General features: G+C 38.0%; 1 pseudogene; it reads right to left on the bottom strand.

Annotated features, from left to right (window-relative positions):
• LOC104980984 overlaps positions 1–20,403 on the bottom strand; it is a 72,561-nt pseudogene extending 52,158 nt beyond the window's left edge.
• Positions 20,404–22,674: the final 2,271 nt, after the last annotated feature.

Raw genomic sequence — 22,674 nt, 5'->3', positions numbered from 1 at the left:
CAGCACTGAAACACACACACTACCATATGTAAAAGAGATAGCCAGTGGCGATCTGCTGTTATGATGCAGGGAGCTCAAAGCCAGCGCTCTGTGACAACCTAGAGGAGCTGGATGGGCTGGGAGGTAGGAGGGACCCTCAAGAGGGAGGGGATATATATAAATATACACACACCTATGGCAGGCTCATGCGGATGTATGGCAGAAACCAGCACCACAATGTAAAGCAATTATCCTCCAATTAAAAATAAATAAATAAAAATAAAATCAACAGCTCATTTTGTTAAAATAAATTGACATAAGTAAATTTATTCTTTCAAGGACAACTTATTCAAATTTTAGAACTGTTAGCATTTTTATGCAATCTTTCCCATTTCCACAGATATGTGTTTAAGGATACCTTTAAACTAGTTTTAATCTTTTTTTTCTTTTACTATAAACACTACCACTATAATTTAACTCAAACACATTCCTTGACAGACTGACAACTGACCAAGAACATACACAGTTGGAATTACTTTTACCCTTTCAATGTATGGACTCCTCTAAATATCAGGGCTGTTTGCACAAGTGATGTGTAAGGAATGAAATGTACTAATTTTTTCTAAAAGTAGAGTGTAGGAGAGGTTGACCAGAACCATGCGGGAAATCTGACAGCCCATTTTTATGTCATACTAGCTTCATAGATCAAGGGTGGGTCCACCAGGTTAAAGGGCCGTAAAAAAACAGGCACACCTTCATTTGGTTTTATGTTCACTCATTTTTATTGAATTTAATAGGTGTTCCAAGAAACCCATAAAGTATTTTCATAGTATATTCCAATATATTAATATTAGATTTCATCATAATTTACTCTCTCTCATAGAGGAGACCTTGCTTTAGCAAATGTACTAAGTTAATACATAGGGAGAGAAATAAAATCCTTTCAAAATGGAACTATGTGGATCAATGTGCATAAAATTCAGTAAGTCTGTTTTACATATAGGTCTGTTATATTGAATAGTCATTCATCTCTCTAAAAGTTATTGCATACATAATTGTGTGGCATCATCAGACAGAACTTTCGGTTGTATTCTTGACTTCAGGAGAGAAATGAGGCAAATATTCAAAGATGGTTAAACCTGCACAAGGTGAAAAGGGAAGGATAGAGCAGATGCTGGGGTTTCCTTGGGGGCTCAAAGACAAGGGACCCACCTGCCAATGCAGGAGATGCCAGAGATGCAGGTTTGATCCCTTGGTTGTGGAGATCGCCTGGAGAAGGAAATGGAAACCCGCCCCAGTATTCTTGCCTGGGGAATCCCAAGGACAGAAAGGCCTGGAGGGCTATAGCCCATAGGGTTGCAAAAAATTGGACATGACTTAGCAACTGAACAAGAGCAGCAAAAGTTTTCTCTCTTTCTGCCTATCAAAGCTTAAAGGCAAGCGTCCAAAGATTAAGGTCTTTTCAAATAACTAATGCAACCCAGATTAACAAACAGACACTACTATAGATACTAACATTTCTAGCATCCTCTAAAGTAAAATGATAGGGGTTTCTATGTAAAATTACCAGGCATACAAAGAATTGAGAGAATACAACTCATAATGAGTAAAAAAATCAATGAGGAGAAATAAACCTAGAAATGATACAAGTGATAGAATTAATAGACAAGGAGAGGAAATGGTATTATAGCTGTATTCCATATGTTCACTAAGTTAGAGAAAAAAATTGAGCATCTTAAGTAGGAGAAAGAAAACTATTTTTAAAAATGATACCAAGCTTCTGGAGTTACTTAAATTAGAAATGCATGAGTTGGAGGATTTATTTTATAAGGAAAATTTAATAATCACATTCCACTCTGCTGCTTCTATTAAATACAGATAAACATAAATAGAGAGCATGAAAACAACTGTTTTAGGACCGTGGTAAGTAGCATTTTGCCTGCCCCTGTGACCTTCATGCTCCGGCATTACAATTGTGACTATGACATAGCTCAAGAATGAACCCAATTGTGCATAAACAACCACATGCAGGTGCTTTGACACCGTCACCTCCAAGTTGTTCAGAAATGAAACCAATCTTACACAATAGAATTAAAAATATACCTCTACCTGGTTTCAGAATGATCACTGGGTGGCCAGAACACAAACGGAACTATGTAACACTGCAAACAACATAATAACACACATTTTATTCAAAGTGTTCGTTGCTCAGTAGTGTCTGACTCTATGACACCCCATGGACTGTAGCCACCAGACGCCTCTGTCCATGGAATTCTCCAGGCAAGAGTACTGGAATAGGTAGCCATTTCCTTCTCCAGGGGATCTTCCCAACCTAGTGATCAAACCTGGGTTTCCCTCATTGCAGACTAACTCTTTACCATCTGAGCCAGGGAAGGGCCCATTTGAAATGAACATAAAACATTCACCAAGATAGGTCATATCATGAGACAAGAAAAAAAATTACGAGATTTAAAATAATCAAAATCATATAAGAAGTGACATCAGAAAGATGGAATGGGATGTCATCCATTCTCCTTGCACCCACAGATACACTAATTCAACAATACATGGACCTATTCCCCATGTGAGAAATCCAGACACCAGTTGAGAGTCCCCTGAACTCCAGGAGAATGCAAAACCAGCCACCCCGAAGCTGGTTGAAAAATATGAACCTCCTTCTTACCACGCAATCACGCCCCTTGGCAAAGTGCCACACCATTGGGTGGAAACACCAAGCTCACAGCTTTTCCTGGGGAAGGAAGGAAGGAAGGAAATATACGGTGTTTCCAATGTTCTGTCTTTTCCAGGGAATGCCCATAAGAATGGTTGCTATGTTGCCTGAATCTGAATACTGATGCAAGAGGACCCTAGGTTTAAAGCAAATAAAGATGGTAGTATGGATTTTCATGCAAGTATTCAACAAATAGAAGGGAAATAGTGGAAGCATTGACAAATTTTCTTTTCTCGGGCTACAAAATTCCTGAGGACTGTGACTGCAGCCTTGAAATTAAAAGATGCTTGCTCCTTGGAAGGAAAGCTATGACAAACTTAGCATATTAAAAAGCAGAGAGATCATTTTGCTGGCAAAGGTCCATATAGTAAAAGAATTGTTTTTTTCCAGTAGTCATGTACAGATATGAGAAGTGAGAGTTGGACCATAAGGAAGATTGAGTGCCAAAGAATCAATGCTTTCAAATTGTATTGCTGGAGAATACTTTTTGAGAGTCCCTTGGACAGCAAGGAGATCAAACCAGTCAATCCTAAAGGAAATCAATCCTGAATATTCATTAGAAGAATTGATGCTGAAGCTGCAGATTCAATACTTTGGCCACCTGATCCAAAGAGCCAACTCATTGGAAAAGACCCACATGCTGAGAAAGATTGAGAACAGGGGGAGAAGAGGGTAGCAGAGGCTGTTATGGTTAGATAGCATCACTGACTCAATAAACATGAATTTGAGCAAACTCTTGGAGATAGTAAAGGACAGAGCAGCCTGGTGTGCTACACTCCACAAGGTTGCAAAGAGTTGTACATGACTTACTGACTGAACGATAACAACAACAAAAATTGACCATAGCCCTCATCTCAGCACAGGGTAAGCAGGCAAAAAATTTAAAAATCCCAGCTTCTCCCTGGGTTAGAGAAAACTGAATCCTGCATTCATGTTCCAAATTTTCAAAATGTTGGCCAAGGCTTTGGTCTCCTTTACTCAGAGTGCTGAGGGTGCTTGAGCATTCTAGTGTTTTCTATCTCTACTCTATGTCATTCAAAGATTTGACTTTATATATTCCAGATCCTGGTCCCTTGTTGGATACAGATTCATAATTTTTTCCTCTCAGTCTGCAGTTCACTGTATTAGTTTCTTATTGCTGCTGTAACAATAACCACAGACTTAGTGACTTTACACAAATATTTTGCATTACAATTCTGAAGGTCTCATGTCTGAAATGTGTCTCACCGGGCTTAAACTCAGGTATCAGTAGGTTGTTTTCATTTCTGAAGGCTGTTGGGGAGAATTTGTTTACATTTTACAGATTCTAGAGGCTGCCCACATTCACTGGCTCATAGACATCTTCTATCTGCAAAGTCAGTGATGCTAACTTAAGGCTTTCACACAAAGCCTTCTGAATCTTTTCTGCTTCCTTCTTCCATTTTTAAAAGATAATATCCTTATCTTAAAATCAGCTGACTAGCAACCTTAATTCTATTGAAATTTTAATTTCCCCTTGCCAAGCAACACACACACCAACAATGAATTTGGGGTGAGAAAATATTTGTAACACCATTATTCTACCTAATACACTTTTCTTCTTATTCTCATACCTGGAGAGGTTTACTTTTGCAGAATATAAAAAAAATAACTTTGATGAGGTCCAAATGATCAATTTTTCCTTTTATTGATTATGTTTTTACTGTCATATCTAGAACTCTTTGCCCAAACCTAGATAGATCAGAAGAATTTCTATTTTTCAAATGTTTTTATAGTTTTACATTTTATAATTAAGTTATTGATTCTGAGTTAATTTTTGTGTAAAATGTGAGATAGGTGTTCTTTAGGTAGGTGTTCATTTATTTCTTATGAATATCCAGTTAATCAAAAATCATTTTTGAAGTTTGTCCTTCTAATAAAGTGCTTTTGCAAATTTGTCAAAAATTGTTGGGACGTATTTATTTATGTCTGTTTCTGAGTTCTTTGTTTTGTTCAATTGGTTTATATGTCTGTCTGCTGATATCACATAATACTGATTATGTGCCTGTGCATATGTGCTCAGTCATATCTGGCTCCTTGCAACCCCGTGGACTGTAGCCCGCCAGCCTCCTCTGTCCATGGGGTTTCCCAAGCAAGAATACTGGAGTGGGTTGCCATTTCCTCCTCCAGAGGATCTTCTCAATCCAGTGATGGAATCAGAATCTCCTGCGTCTCTTGCATTGGCAAGAGGATACTTTATCACTATACCACCTGGAAAGCCCTAAATAAAGGAAAGCAACTGCCCAATGTGGAGCTTGAGCCCATGACTTTGGGATTAAGAGTCTCATTCTCTACAGACTGCGGTAGCCAGGCATGCATTATTTGAAACAATATGAGACAGTATGATTTTTCCTACTTATGTTTCTTTATAAAAGTCAGTTTAGATACTGTATAGCCTGTAATTTTCCTTAAACATCTTAGAGTAAGTTTATTTTTGTTTACAGCATAATTCATTTTTTAAATTTGAATTTATCCCTTTCTTTCCACTCTCCAACATCACATACACACATACATGCCCACACCTAGACACCGCAGGGTTTGTTTTTTACATATTAAACAGGCGCCTTTGAGTTGTAATTCATCTGACAACTAGCATCACTGTTTACATAAATTTGGCAATAATCAGTATTCCTTAGTGACTCTTGCTTCTAAGCAATCTTGGGGTCCTCACATAAATCAACATACTGTTAGATATAAATACCTTCTTGATCCCACTTTATTTTTGAAATAGATTCATCAAAGAGGTAACTGTGGAAGTCATTTCCATGACTTTAATAGTGAGATCATTCACAAATTAATTCTGCACTTTCCCTCTGACCTTTCTAAAAAATATAATAATGACTCTGATACAATTCAGTTTTTTTTTTTTAATACCACCAGCTTCTGTTAAACAGATCTACTTCTTTACACTCAGAAAAGTGGAGCTGCTTCTTCCTTTATATGTCTGCTTTCCTAGTCAAAGATCTACCTGTCACATTCTTAGAATGCGTAGAGTACACACACACACACACACACACACACACACACACACCAATCCAGTCCTGATAGCTGTTCTAATAACACCAAGTTTGCAGAATTTGCCTGTTCATCATTCTACCTTGGAGCTTCTTCAGCTCATCTCCTGGTTTCAGTTATGATGAATCACACCATGTATCCCAATTGAGATTAATTTCTACATTGTGTATTTATCTTTGTAATTGCTGCTGCTGCTGCTAAGTCGCTTCAGTCATGTCCGACTCATATAGTCTAAACCCTGAATGTAAAATGTCATTGTTTATAAGACACACAGCATGAAAAACTCATTGGAAAAGACCCTGATGCTGGGAAAGATTGAAGGCAAAAGGAGAAGAGGGCAGCAGGAGGTGAGATGGTTGGATAGCATCACTGACTCAATGGTCATGAACTTGGGCAAACTCCAGGATATAGTGAGGGACAGGGAGGCCTGATGTGCTGCAGTCCATGGGGTTGCAAAGAGTAGGACATAACTTAGTGACTGAATAGCAACAACATGAAAAAATCATAAATTTACATTTAAAGCGTAATGTACTTTGTGATTGCACTATATAATGAACTTAGTTGAAGCTCTTTCATTGTATGTACAATGTGTATCAAAATTTATAAATAATATCTGACATTACTTTCAGGTCTTTAATCACTTTTAGTTTAGTTTTGTATATGATGTTACAGAGTATTCTGATTTCCTTGGTTTACATCTAGCTGTCCTGTTTTGTCAGTACTACTTACTGAAGAGACTGTATTTTCTCCATTGCATGTTCTTACCTCCTTTGTCATAGATTAATTGATCATGAGTGAGTGAGTTTATTTCTGAGCTTTCTATCTTGTTCCATTGATCTATGTATCTGTTTTTATGCCAGTACCATGCTGTTTTGAGGATTATATCTTTGTAGTATAGCCTTAAAGTCTCTGTTCTTTCTTGAGACTGTTTTGGCTACTCAAGATCTTTGGTATTTCCATGCAAATTTTAAAACTATTTGTTCTAGTTCTGTGAAAAATGCCATTGGTATTTTCCTATGGATTGCATTGAATCTATAGATTGTCTTGGGTAGAATGGGCATTTAGCAATAGTGATTCTTCCAGTCCAATGTTTGTGTCATTTTCAGTTTCTGTCATCAGTGTCTTACAGTTTTTTAAATACGGGTCTTGTGCTTCCTTAGGTAGGATTCTTCCTAGGTTTTTTTTTTTTTTTTTAGTTTTGTTTTCTTTTTTGATGCAGTGGTAAATGAGACTGTTTCCTTAATTTCTCTTTTTGATACTTTGCTGTTAGTGTATACAAATGCAACAGATCCCTGTATATTAATTATATAACCTGAAACTTATAAAATTCACTGATGAGCTCTAGTAGTTTTCTAGTGGTGTCTTTAGGGATTTTCTGTGTATTGTATCATGTTATCTGCAAACAATGACATTTTTACTTCTCCCATTCCAATTTGGATTCATATTATTTCTCTTTCTTCTCTGATTCTGTAGTCAGGACTTCCATAACTATGTTAGATAAAAGTGATGAGGGTGGGCATCCTTGTCTTGTTATTTTGTAATTAACTGTAAATGGAAGGAACCTTGACAATAGCATAAAAATTAATTAAAAATATATTTTGATGCACATGCAGCCTACAACTGTTCTCTAGACTACTTTTTAGTGTACTGCATATATGCAAATATATTTGTACAGTAGTTTGAAAGCAAACGAAAGATGTACTTTTAAAATATGGGGAATGATTATGATGATAATTAAGACAATTAATCTGATATTATTGAAATGCCTAGGTGCAACTAGTACTTATTTTTAATGAGTATATTTTATTGACTAGGTGATTGGATGTTAACTCTGCCATTAAGTAGAAAAGAAAAAGATTAGAGTAAATTTAAAAAGGAGAAAAATCTTATTTTGAAAGTAAATAATATACTCATCTAAGATGCTTCTTTTTGGAATTTCTCAGGAAAGAAGTAACTGAAAATGCACAGGGTGGGTCAAAATATGTTCCTGTCTCTTAAGACACCATCCCACTCTGGATCTAGCTCCATAAATACTCTTGTGCCTGGTGCACCATTTTTTCCCCTCAAATTGTGTATGAGTAAAGATCTCAGACAACTGCTCCCAGCCATGGTGATTCGGGGCTGTCATGAAGTGTCAGCAACCACGATGAGTATCAAAATGTGTCAAGAACTAAATAAAGACCAGGGACTGAATAAAGCACCTGGACACAGAAAACTATACATCATCTCCTTTGCTTCCTTTGTGAACGTTGGCATATACAGTGTATTTTTAGCAGGAAGGGATGGGATGATTTTGCTTAATGCTCGACAGCTGCTCATTAGGCAGATCAGAATGAGATAAGCAGAATGAGATACTGGTTAAAATTGCAGAGTAGGTGCCAGGAGTATTAGATTTCAAGTCTTGTTCACTAACCTTGGGTGACCTTGAAGACTTATCTTCCTCTTGCTCTTCCTGGCTTCTCTAGACTTAGAGCTAGGGCAAGAACATTTTCCCAACATATCAATGGCTTTAGCTGGAATTTGTAAAACTCTGAGGTTCTTGAAGTCACAGGTTTCATTTAAAATCATTGCCCCCAAAATATGTCATTGTGGCTATTCCATTTAGATATGAGTTTCATGAAGAATAAAATGTAAGATGGATATAGGAATGGAACTGTTGATAAAGTTTGATTTGGTGAAAATCTACCTTTGTTGATATTGGAATTTTTTAAATCAAATAGGCCTCAAATGCTTACATTGTTGGGCTCAGTGGGTAAAGAATCCACTTGCAGTGCAGGAGACGCAGGTTTGATCCCTGAGTTGGGAAGATTCCCTAGAGGAGGGCATGGCAACCCACTGCAGTATTCTTGCCTAGAGAATCCCATGGACAGAGGAGCCTGGCAGGCTACAATTCATAGGGTCGCAAAGAGTAGGACACGACTGAAGCAGCTGAGCACGCACACACACTTATCTTATCTTATGTATGTTAGTCACTTGGTCACGTCCAACTCTTGATGACCCCATGGCCTTATAGCCTACCAGGCTCCTCTGTCCATGGAATTTTCCAGGCAAGAGTGGGTCACCATGACAAGCACACTTACCTTGTCATTAGATAATTCTGTTTCACCTCAACCCAATTAAATGCATCCAAATATGATATGCACAATCAAATGCAAGCATATACTGTGGTCAGATTGAGTAAAGGTAGTCAGTTGCAAAATTCAATAACTTTCTGGTTATCCACCATTCAGTGTTTTTTCAGCTAGTCACTCTTTCCCAGCTGGAGAGATGAGATGTTCTTTCATTTTGCGACTTCTAAAAAAAAAGTGAGACTTTCACTTATTCAATTATTGAGGTTAGCAAAATGAATAAATTTCATTGTCAGTATTTAAAAATATTTTTGGTCTATAACCTGAGTTTCTTTTTCAGACCCTTGAATTATAAGACAATAACTTAATGATGAGATGAAAATGGCTTCTTTCAAAGAAATTACTTTACATTCCAGCATGTCAGGAGTTCAAAAGAGTTTTGTATTTCTTCAATAGTGATGACTATGGTGAGTGTTTTGCTGTAGACTGTTCCTTTTCAGTATAATATTGACAAGATTGATCTGATTGCTGGAAAATGTATAATTTGACCTTAGCTTGTTAACATATAATTTTTAAAGTAGCATTGTCCTCTTTCATGTTTTACCACTTATAATGTTAATTTGAATGAGCAATATTTTTAAAAATCCTGGTAGTGAAAATATGGTGCAGCTGTAGTCTGATCCATGTAAATGGACTTAGTGATGGTCTCTGATACGGCTGATCACCTGGAGAACCACGAGGATCCTGATCAGTGAGCCAGGCTGATTCTGCATCCTGCTGAGAATAAAGAAGCCAATGTTGGCTGTCGGCTTCCACAAATAAGTTGCCATGGTCAGCATTTATGATTCCAATGAGCTTCTGCTGCCAGCATCTGAGATGCTGTGGGCCTATGCCAACGTTCGGACTGAGTCTGTGCCCAAGTTCCTCAGGACATTCATGTCCTCAGTGCATTCTGTGCACAGATGTGACTCACTGTATACGTTTCCATTACGATAGGTGACACAGTAATAAAGCCATTTCTTCTTTAAACACTGTTTTTATCAGGCCCCTCCAAGAAAAACATAGTGTAAAATGCACACGCAAAATCAGATGCCAATGCTGTAAGTTTTCCCGGGGAATGCAGTTCAGGGTCCCACATTCCATGAAGATGCAAGAAAAAATGACACCAAGAAATACACATGATGGGCAGTCAGCACATAATCAAGTGATGATAATGAAGCTGGATAAATGGTCACAGCCTGTGAATAAGTCATAGGTCAAATTCATTTTATCTTTGCTTTAATTCAAGTTGGTTTTTAGTACTGAAGCCCACAAAGGGGAAATGCCTTAACAATTCTTAGCCTATGGTCAATATGAGTAGAAGAGGGGGTATAACATCATGTACTAATGAGGAACATTTGAGGAAAGTAAAATCTGTACGTTTGGCAATACATTTTCCTCTAGAAGATAAAACCAGTCAATATTTTGGAAATATTTAAGTCTTCACTAAAACATTGAGCTTTATCTGATCTTGGTAAAACTAATTCTTGCAGCAGAAGTCAGCCATTATCTTTTTTTTTTCCCACAGAAAATTCACATAAAATATAAGCCAACTTCTTAATGAAAATCTGGTTTCAGCTATCCACAGAGGGTGAAATTGGTAAAATAAGTTAACTTCTCTCTGCTAGAGCTAGCTTTTTTTTTTTTCCTTTGACAAATACTCCCTGCTACCCAGGGTACACTTCTCTCTGAGAACTGTGTTTTCCCCAAGATGAGCCCTGAAGGAGGTGTGGACCAAGGGACTTTGCTCTCTGGATCAGATATGACCAGGAGACAAGTATTAAACTCCGCCTGATAAGCTCATTGGTTGACCAGCTGTCCATTTTGTATCTGTTGCTGATGTTTGCTGCTGTTGTTCAGTTCTACGCTACTCTGCGTTAAGTCACTTCAGTCATGTCCGACTTTGTGCGACCCCATAGACGGTAGCCCACCAGGCTCCCCCGTCCCTGGGATTCTCCTGGCAAGAACACTGGAGTGGGTTGCCATTTCCTTCTCCAGTGCATGAAAGTGAAAAGTGAAAGTGAAGTCGCTCAGTCGTGTCCGACCCTCAGCGACCCCATGGACTGCAGCCCACCAGGCTCCTCCATCCACGGGATTTTCCAGGCAAGAGTACTGGAGTGGGGTGCCATCGCCTTGTCCGTGTTCAGTTCTGAGGCATGTCCCACTCTTTGATGCCACATGGACTGCGGCCAGGCTTTCCTGTCCTTCACTATTCCCCAACTTTCAAGCAAGAATTCCAAACGAGAGTCTCCAAGAGATGGAGCTGAATTCTGTTCCCCTTGAGTGTGGCCTGGATTCAGCCACTCTCGCTAATGAATGACAAATGTGATATATGACACTAATGAGATTAGCTTATAAAAAGATGGTGACCTCTGCCTTGAATTCTCTTGCTCTCTCTCTGCGATCTCTCACTGAGGGGGAAGCAAGCTGTCCTGGCTTTTAAGCAGCCCTCTTGTGAGGTCCATGTGGTGAAGCCCTAAACCTTATGGTCAACAGCCAGAGAGGAACTGAGTCTGCCAACAACCCCAGTCTTGAGCTTGGAAGTGCAAACCCTCATCCTAGTTGAATCTTTGGATGAGTGTACCCCAAGGTGAGAATGTGTCTGAAACTTAGTCAAAGACCTTGAGTCTGAACCATATGGATGAGAAGCTCTCAGAGTCTTGGCTTTCAGAAACTGTGTGAGATAATGCATATTTATTATTTTAAGATGTTGAGTTCAGGTTGGGGGTAATTTGTTACATAGCAATAAAAAACGATACAATTGGTTTCCATGTAATAGTGGTAAAACTCTTGTATCTACATCTCCAGCCTGTTCTTTCATCAGCTTCTTTTAAAGACACCCCCACCCCTCCCTGTGACTTAAACAATTCTAATTGCCAAAGATTCTGTCTTTGGTCCCCTTTTCTTCTTACTCCAAAATCTTAGGTGATCTTATTTGCCTATATAGCTTCAAAAATGAATCAAAACTTACATATTGATATGCATTGTCTTGACCAAGGTTTTTCAGCTGTGGAACTTTCAATATTTTGGATAGGATCAGCCTTGTTGGGAGGAACTCTCCAAGGTGTTGTAAGATGTTTAACAGCATCCCTAACCTCTGTACTCTAGATGCCAGGAATAGCCTCCAATCCCTCAGCATTGAACACCAAAAATATCCAACTATAACCCCCAGAATGGCAGTCAATAATATAGTTTTCTGAGGGTAACTGTTGCAGACCACTGTGCAGAGATTCAGATACATAGATCCATCCACCTATCTAAGGTTTACTGATGGTCTCCACTTGCATAGTAGTCTAGTAGATGAAAATACCAGACCACCTTACCTGCTTCCTGAGAAACCTGATAAATGTATGGAGGTCAAGAAGCAATCATTAGAATTGGACATGGAACAACAGACCGGTTCCAAATTGGGAAAGGAGTACATCAAGGCTGTGTATTGTCACCCTGCTTATTTAACTTATATGCAGAATACATCATGCAAAATGCCAGGTTGGATGAAGCACAAGCTGGAATCAAGATTGCCAGGAGAAATATCAATAACCACAGATATGCAGATGATACCACCCTATGGCAGAAAGTGAAGAAGAATTAAAAAGCCTCTAGATGAAAGTGAAAGAGGAGAGTGAAAAAGTTGGCTTAAACTCAACATTCAGAAAACTAAGATCATGACATCTGGTCCCATGATTCATGGCAAATAGATGGGGAAACAATGACAAACTTTATTTTTGGGGGCTCCAAAATCACTGCAGATGGTGACTGCAGCCATGAAATTAATAAACGTTTGCTCCTTGGAAGAAAAGATTTGACCCAACCTAGAAAGCATATTAAAAAGCAGAGATGTCATTTTGCCAGCAAAGGTCCATCCAGTCAAAGCTATGGTTTTTCCAGTAGTCATATATGGATGTGAGAGTTGGACCATAAGGAAGACCAAGCACCAAAGAATTGATGCTTTTGAACTGTGATGTTGGAGAAGACTCTTGAGAGTCTAAAGGAAATCAGTCCTGAATATTCACTGGAAGGACTGCTGCTGAAGCTGAAACTCCAATATTTTGGCACCTGATGCGAAGAGCCAACTCATTAGAAAAGGCCCTGCTGCTGGGAAAGATTGAGGGAAATTGAAGAGGGGGACAACAGAAGATGAGATAGTTGGATGGCATCGCCAACTCAATGGACATGAGTTTGAGCAAGCTCCTGGAGATTGTGAAGGACAGGGAAGTTTGATGTGCTGCACTCCATGGGGTTGCAAAGAGTTGGACATGACAGAGCAACTGAACAACAACAACTTCAACACAGCCAGCTTTGATGTTTAGTATTGCCTTCTCATCATTTTGTTGTTAAGCCCATCGTTTGTGTTCGTCTCTTCCCTGTGTTGGTCTTTGCCATGCCTTTGCACATGCCTCTTCTGCCTAGAATGTGATCTGCTTTCCTCTTCATTGCGCTTATTCTCAGCCAGCTCTCAGATCTCATCTAGAATGACACTTCTTCAAGGAAGACCTCTCTGATTGCCACAGACTAGGGTTAGTCCCGCTAGCATGAGCTCAGGCGGTTTCTGCCTCTTCTTCTTAAGAGTTACAATTATCTTTGGAAATTTGAGTGTTTGTCCCAACACCAAGAATTTTAGCTTCATTAATGAGAGTGTCTGTCCATATCCCTTCACCTTTATATGGCTCATACCTGCGTAGTGTGTTTTCACCAGTTTTCCTGGTGGCTCAGATGGAAAAGAGTCTGCCTGCAGCGCGGGAGACCCAGGTTCAATCCCTGGATCAGGAAGATCCCCTGGAGATGGGAATGGCAACCCATTGCAGTATTCTTGCCTGGGAAGTTCCATGGACGGAGGAGCTTGGTGGGCTGCAGTCCATGATGTGGCACAGTTGGACAAGCGACTAACATTTTCACTTTCATGCTAAACTTTAGGTTTGAGTCACTATTCCTCTAAGAGACAAAGAACATTATTGAAATAATAAAATTCAAAACTGCTATCAGAGTTAATGAACCAACTGGTGAAACCGTGCACAACATAAATAGCAAAATATAAACAAAGAAAAGTGAACTTTGATTCTGAAAAGTGTCAAAATACTTCAGTTTTAAAAGTGTAAATAAAACTGCTTTCTTTTTTTTTACCAGAAATTATAGTACAACAGATATAGTTAAGCACACTAAAATATTCTATGTGGCTAAATGTAATGTAATAATTAAAATTTAAGAAAACTGACATATCTATGACAAAGTATTCTTATTTTTATATTTAAAGAATTTTAACAAGTTAATAAGAAGGCAAATTATTTGTTTCAAATAAAGAAAAAAGAGGAGAATATGTAAAAATCAGAAATTAACAATAAATAGTATTTGAATGAAAACAATAATACATTCTGGTTTTATAATAGCAAAACATTGGGAACCTATATATCCAGTGTAGAAGACTAATTAAAAACCCATGTCTCTCTAAAATAAAATTTTATTCAGAAAATAAAACTGAGACTATAAGTCTATATTTGTTAACAAGGAAGTATTTGTGTGTTTCTAAATACACATTCCAACACATATATTTTTTCACACAGTTAAGTGAAAAAAAGTACGTTTACAAAATATGGATATTACTATGACCATTTTCATAAGAATGTGTGTTTTGTGAGTGTGTCCTGAGAAACATGGTAGTGTGGGGATGATGTTTGGACAATGGAATTCTATTATTACTTTATGTATTGTTTATGATGCATATCTATTTTGTTTACAATCAGAAGAAAAATGGTAGATTATTTTGGAAAAATAATAAAAAATAAACTTAAAGATCTTAAATGTTTGTCCCATGAAATAAAATGTATCTTAAGAATTTTAGCCCTAAAGATCTTTGTCCTGGAGATATTGTTTCTTTAAAAAAAAAAAAAAGAATCTCTGCTGCTGTATCCTATCTAAAGCTTTCTTCCATAGCTTCTAACTCCAATGCCAGCTTTCAATAATGTAATCCTGCATATTTATACAACTATCAAAATTCAATTTAGAATTTTAAACCTTCCTAAAACTCATCCATCACATTAGTAAAGAAAATTGGGTTACGCCTTACATCCCAAATGAAAATTAAAGCCATCTGCTAATTCTATAGCAGACTTCACCTAACTGTTTTGCAAAAGCATGTAACTTGAGTAAAAAGAAAAGAAGCAAGCGGAGTCTCAGATCTTCTTTAATCTTTGTCTGAGCACCATGTACTGGGGACCTGGCCATCAACAGACGGGAGTCTTTTGCACAGGGGGCTTCTTCACAAAAGAAACTGTCTTGTTTGTTCCTAAATTTTGTTTCGGTTTCATCATGATTAGCAAATGAGCTGGACTTAAGGTGGCTCAGAGGCAGACTGTTAAACCACCGCCTTATCTTTCTTTTGCCACAGATTTTCTGCTAAAGCCTAGGGGCCAAATTTAGAGAGGTTGATGTAACAGATGTGCTCATAAAATTGAATGCATACCTGTCCTGCCTATCAAAGAGCCCTCAAAAATTTCCCCTTGCACGATGTTCTGATTTTCTTGTCCTACCTGTAAACGTCCCAGTAGGGAAAGTTTCTGCCCCATCTTCCGAGCAGGCTGGCAGTCCCAGCTTTGAGACTGTTCGCGATGAGGTCTTTGCAAATAAGCCCAAGTTACATCATGTCAGCTTCAAATGAAATCATAACACAAAAACAAAACATTCATAAATTGAGAGAAATTACAGAGCACCAAATGAGATACAAGAATTTTATCTCCTCATTTGTATATTCCTGTTTCCTTGTCTATAAACATATGTTTGCACATGCCGTGTATTGATAGATTAACATATAAAATTACAACTTTGCATTCATAACACTGTAGTTAAGGTTGTCTCCACATTTATATTTCTTAGGTTTTTTTTTTTTTTATCTGAACCATAAACATCCTCTCTGGGCTGAAACTTTGGCATAGGGTGAAAAACTAGAAGTGTGTTCATCTTTCTCCTAAAAATGAAATAAATTTCATAGAAATGCTTAGATCTTTTTAAATATTTTTTTAGTTGACCTAATAAAAACATTCTTTAAAAAACTAAAGTATAAAAATGTATACATAAAAAATGCTAACAATGATTTCAAACAGAAAACAAATAGAATACTTTCTTTTTTTTAAATTTAATTTTATTTTTAAACTTTACATAATTGTATTAGTTTTGCCAAATATCAAAATGAATCCACCACAGGTATACATGTGAATACTTTCTATTTTAGGAAGAATGGAGCATGTGGTTTTAAATCTAACAATACTTTTTAAAATTTTTAAAATTTTATGATCTTCTGACTAGAAAAATAATGTTAATGCCATTTCAAGTTAAACACTTTTAAAAACTCCAAAAGCAACAGTAGAAGCCTACTTAACTTTTGGCAAGATTATTAAATATTGTTTATGACATAACTGACCATGTTTTCTTCTAAATGATGCTAATAAAATAGGAAAGCTGTTAAATTATATAATCACACAGTTTTTAAAATGTATTATTTTAGATGTAAAGAGTCAATCAGGTTTATCAAGGGTGTTAACATTAGTCTGAAACTGAGTGAGTTCAATATCCTGCTTTGAAGTAAATGGCTTAAAAGATTTATAAATTTGAAAAGATAATAAAACTTTAAAAGTCAAATTTATTTACTGGTTAGGTTATTTATTATATATTATTGAAGCTTTCATTATTCTCATGGCAGTTCTGGGGACTAATTACTTTAACCAAGTTGCTTGTTTGTTTGTATAGATATTCCTTTTATTGATCAGAAAAATGTGTTTTGAAAATTAAATCTCTAACAACAGTGGGTTAAATACAAGGTAAATGATTTTTGAATCACACAGAGTTTGTTTTATTACTTAAGAATATTTGTAAGTCCTTGTTTTGATACTTTCCAAACATTCTCCAAAAAAACCTTTCCTTTCTATTTATTTTAAATTTTGGAAGTGAGAAAAACGTGTATTTTGTGGCATGTCGGACGTTATGTTTATTCACAGTTAGCTGTGAAGCATGTGGAGTAAATTTTCCTTACGGAACACAATGTTACAAGTTCAGATTGGGAAATATATGGCTGAAATGCTTGGGGGGGTTGCACATTGAATTTGAAAATCCGTCATGATATTTGGTGATTCTAAGGAGTTTGGTTACAGCTATGCACACACACACACAGTATATCAGAGCACGGAGGGGGAAATAAATGAGCAATTGTCCAGAGTTGTAAACACAAACTTTTGACTGATCACCCCCATGTTGCTAAGGTATGCGCTGGTACCCAAAGGCTCTGTTTTCCTATGGCCTGACTTCTGCTGCTGCCGTGGTCTCCTGGGAGTGTGACGGTACGTGGGCTCCACTGCCCTGGAGCCTACAGCATGTATAATTTAGTTCCTCTGCATCCGTCAACACTCACCATGCTGCGCTTTTGGACCTGCTCACACTTCACTGCCTAGCAGCAAATGCTTCATGGCATCATTCCCTGTGGACTCGATCAGACTAAGTCACTCACCTTGCAAGCCGGGAGGCCAGTGATGGGTCTGAACCAGGAAGAACCAACAGATCTAACACAGGGCAGAGAGTGACATTACTCAAAACGCTGAGCTTATACTTTACTTCCTGCTCTGTAAAATATACGCTTCACACACTTCACTTGGGGGATGGGGGTGCATAAATATTTCCATTTTTAATTTTAATTTTTTTTTTACACCAAGGTAGCACTTTACAAAGACAAATGATTCTAAACTTGGTTTATTCATACACTGAAGTTTTCAACAGGAAAAGTAGATGGTTTCTGAAGTCTTTCTTCCTCTTTTTGAAATGGGTAGGCATTTTGGAGAAGGAGAAATTTCTTTAATACATGTAATAGGCCCTTGAAATTCAGAAAATAAAGATTATTATCCCTTTTTTTTTTCTTACCTGTCCTTTTATCCAGGAATAATGGAAGAACAGGTAGAAGAAAAAGGTCCTGTCCAAAATGGTGTGTAGCACATGGACCCACTGACAGCAATTCAGTAAATGAATGGAGTGAATGCATAAACGCACAAGAGAGGCACTGTTTTTTTAGGAGGTGGATGGCTGGTTTACCCGCTCGTCTCCTGGGAATACTCCTTTTTAAAGTTAACTTTTATTAGAATAAAAAGTTGCTTTTCAATGCTGTGTTAGTTCTACTGTACAGAAAAATGGATCTACCATACATATACACAGCCTCTCCCTTTGGATTTCTTTCCCACTCAGGTCATGTCTTAATAGGACTTCTCTTAAGCAGAAAACCTGTCACCTGGCATTAGCGTCGTTTATTTATCACATCACTGTGAAATTTAAAGTGACTGCCTAACTGGCTGCTGTCCTTTCCTGCTCTTTCTAACTCCTGCTTATCTCATCTGTTAACAACAAACCTGGACTCTTATAGTATTAGTCATATTTAATACTATATATAATATATTTATGTATATTATATGCATTATATGCATATATTTTTACTATATATTAAGTAAAGTATTAGCATAGTTAGAGTATTGTTCAGACTTACAGTATCATGACACTGTCAGCGTTTCTTAATACAAAGCTATGTCGCACTCTTAACTTGTATTTTGACTACCTGCAGCCACTACTCCTATTACAGCCTAACCTCCCAACCTTCTGTTTTTTTTTTTTTTTTGGTTTGGTGTATTTTTTAATTTAGCATATACTCATATTTGCATTATCTACAGAACTCTCTCACGCAAAGTAGGGGCACAACAAACGTGTTGAATGAAGAGGCTTTCCTCTTCTTTACACAAAGAATTCTCTCAGTTCCAAGATCTTAAGAACTTTTAAAAGGTATTTCCTAATATGCTGATGGACTTCAATATGCTATATTAAATTCCTGTGTCATAACAGGTATTTAAGCAAAGCAAATAGTCTTGTGAGTTTATATAAGCAGAGTCTGTGAGTCTTTATTTGTTTGATGTTTAGTTCCTAAAGACCTAAGAACTTCCCTATTGGGTCAGAACTGTGATCTATCCAACAGAGTATTTTATATCTGGAAGTGATACCAAGACATCAATTGTAAGAAGACACAGCTGTCCTCCCAGACATTAGAGGTGTGTTCCAGAACACCTTACTTTTCTTCAATAACCTCGAATGAGTCCTTCATACTTGAAATTATGTTTTGGAATCATTTGTTTAAATACTATGAAGTTGAAAGTGTTAGTCTCTCAGTCGTGTCTGACTTTGTGACCCCATAGACTGTAGCCCACAAGGATCCTCTGTCCATGGGATTTCCCAGGCGATAATACTGGAGGGGGTTGTCATTCCCTACTCCAGGGATTCTTCCCAACCCAGGGATGGAACCTGGGTTTCCTGTACTGCAAGCAGACTTGTTACTGCTGAGGCATCAGGGAAGTCCCTTAAATACTATGCCAGAACTCTTGTGTATGTATCTGTTATATAAAGAGCATTTTACATACCATGTAAGTGAAGTACTCATTACTTAAGTATTACTTCAGTAGTACAGGATATCCATGTATAAGACTATGAATAGTTTGGTTGTACATTTTTCTCCAAGCTGAACTCCTTTTAAGTTTAAGAGAGTTCCTAATTCTAACAAAGTCTGCTAACAGCCTGATCACATCCTTCATGATTTCAAAAAGTTCAGTTCTATTGCTTTCCATCCTTCTCTCTCTAGACTGAAGAAATGTCATCTTTCTATTGTGTCCTCACAGAGAAATGACCCTGTACCATTCCACTTTTAAAAATTTTGAGTCATCTTACAGGCTCCGAAGTGAAACAACAAAAAAGGAAGGTCTATGTAATTTAATTTCACAGAAGTCAAGAAAATTGCACCCCTGATATAATTTGGGAAAGACAGCCTTTGAAAACACTTTGACAATCACGGTACCCCAAGGCTTACAGGAAATCAAGGTACCCTCACAGTTGCTTTCACCATCATCTTTCTGGTTCACCATTGGCGTCAATGGCTGCATCAGAGGCACAATCTGCTACCAATACTTCTTCAGAGGCTATCGGCAGTCAGAGGATCAGCAATGATTTCTGCCCCTACTGTACTATAGATTACTACTACACACTTATTCAATGTGTTCAACGTCAGACACCTGCACAGATTCACTCGTCAAGACATGTTCTGGCATAGACACTGAGGCTTAAGTAACATCAGAAGCTGAAACAGCCTCTGGGACTGTGCACTCTGCTAAAGACACTTCTTCAGTTCCCCCTGAGTCCAGCACTTGCTCAGGAATGCTGACCTTCTCAGATACGTGTGCTTCTTCCATAATATCTGAGCACTGAGCATGCTCTATAAGAATATTCTGGGTAGCATCTTGGATTGCAAACTGAGCCTGGGTCACTGGGAACAAAGTTAGACACAGTTACGTCTGAGTTCATAACATCTGAAACAAAACTTCTCTTGTACTTCCGCAACAACCGGATCACCATCCACGTGTGTAGCATTAGCTCCTCACGGGACTCTTGTGATGCTCAAATGGGAATATATAGGAAGTGTTCTGAAAAACTGCTGCATCAAAAAAATGAGCTTGGCTCTTGTGGGTGTAATTCAAGTCCATCTTCACCCATGGCCATTAATTCTCACCAGTCCCAACTCCTGACGGGTGTGTGGGTGGCTGGTGATGGCGGCCTCCTATTCTTCTTTTGCATGTCATCTTCTGCTAGCAGATGAGTCTATTCTGCCCCTCCACCATCTTGAATTTACAGATGGCATTTGCAAAGACTAGCATCAGAGTCTACATATTTTTTTAGCCCATCTGTATATAAAGGTGGCCACACATAAAAAGGAAAACACAGTGGCTACTAAGAGGAGGATCTTTCTTTGCCCACTAAGGGTCATTCACTCTTAATATCATTCTCCAGAAAGAGAAAAGGCCAAGGAAATTCAATATTCTTCACAACTCAATCTAATCATCACTCCTTTTTTACTGAATATGGACAGAACTCCATAGAGACGCCTGCAGAGACTCCACGTTAGATTCGGTCGCTAGTCAAGTTTATGACTCAAAGCAAGCTGGAGAAGATCCTATGAAAGCAAATCATTGGATGCAACTCTCAGACTCAGTCTTTTGTGATGCTGTCTCCTCCTCCAGATGCGGGAAACAGGAACTCTACTGCCCAGCACAGGGCTGCTCATCTGGTGAGGGAAAATTCCAAAACCTAGACGAGGAACGAAGAATGTGTTTATAAAGGAATTGTAGATGCCTTCTAATAAATCTGGATATGCTTAACAAAATCCCCAAGGAATACAAAAAAGTCTGGATGTGTTTTCTCAAATAACTATTTAAAGCATATTAGAGTATTTTAATTGCACTGGGGAGTTTTCAAAGCATATCAGGACAAAACAGTGGAGTAGAGGCCCCAATATGCTAATGAATAGATAGCTAGACCCCTGAAATAAACCCGCAACACTCCATTAATCAGGCAGTAATTGAATTGGCACAGCGCTTTTCTGCAAACTACATGATAATTGAAAAACCAAATCTGGCAGCGGTGAGGGTAAGGTTGTCCACACTGGGGTATAACCGGGCATCCTCGTTCCTGTCGTATGTGGGCAGCTAGCTCCCTTGTCAGGAGGTTTGCATGGGGAGAAAGCTGGCTGCTATCTGAGTCCAGGGTAACTGTCTCCTGCTGCGATGGCCTTTTAGGCACATGATACCCAGTGGCCAAAAGCATGACCCTATAGAAACACATGTAATGGCTGATATGCTTTCCTCTGTTACCTAAAGACATCTGCCAATTAATGTGATTATAAAATAATAGTGAGGAACAGATGTTTCATTTGCTAATTTTATATCTGACTGTTTGAAAGCTAGCTACCTGGGGATTTAACTGGCAAACACTACTTTGCTTACCAGAAAAGAAACAATGCATGTGTATTTTTTTTTCCCCCCACACAGCTGATATGGTATAATTCTGGATATTAGTTGTCTGAGTAGGAGCTCAGTGAGAGGGAGACTGATTGCTTCTAAGTGAAGAGAAGAAAAATAGCATTTTAAGCCTTTTTACTGCAAACAAAACATTAAGGATATTGCTATACCAAAAAAAAAAAATGCTGTTGCAATAAAAGAGTTTTGCTTGTCATACTGTGATGACAATGGGTGGAAACAAGATGTAGATAAAATGAAGATTGACATGAGTTTTTCATCTAGAACTTTAAAACAAGTCATACTGAAGAAGCTGAAGACTTTGTACATTTGTCAAACCTTTAATTATGCAGGTGAAGTGTAGAGAGGCCTTCCCAGGTGATGCTAGTGGTAAAGGACCTCCTTGCCATTGCAAGAGACATAAGAGATGCAGGTTCAATCCCTGGGTCAGGAAGAGCCCCTGAAGGAGGGCATGGCACACCACTCCAGTATTCTTGCCTGGAGAATCCCTTGGACAGAGGAACCTGGTGGGCTACAGTCCATGGGTTGCAAAGAATTGGACATGACTGAAGCCACTTAGCACACACCCACAAAGTGTAAAAAAACATGAAATCATGGGGAGAGAGTGAAATTTGGAGATCTAGAGAGTTATTTTAAGAAATTTAGAAAAAATATGTAAAATAATAATTTAAATATTTTATTATTATTACTCATTTTCTTCTCCATTGAAGGTAGATGCATCGTGAAATATACTTGAGATGCTTTTTCTTAGTCTTGGCTCTTAACCTGAGTCAGATCCTTCTTATGGTGGTGGACCTTCACTGTCTGTGTCCCCAGAAGCTCCTTCTAGGTGGAAGTTTCTTTTCCTGTTCATTATTATGAGCCTTTATTAAGGAAAGAACTTGGATTTGGGTACTGGTTATGCCCCTAGCTCTATTCATATTAGGCAAGTTACCTAACCACTCTGCTCACT

Source organism: Bison bison, unplaced genomic scaffold (assembly GCF_000754665.1).
Source record: "Bison bison bison isolate TAMUID 2011002044 unplaced genomic scaffold, Bison_UMD1.0 scf7180017864508, whole genome shotgun sequence".
NCBI lineage: Eukaryota > Metazoa > Chordata > Mammalia > Artiodactyla > Bovidae > Bison > Bison bison.
This window is presented reverse-complemented; position numbering and strand designations above follow the sequence as displayed.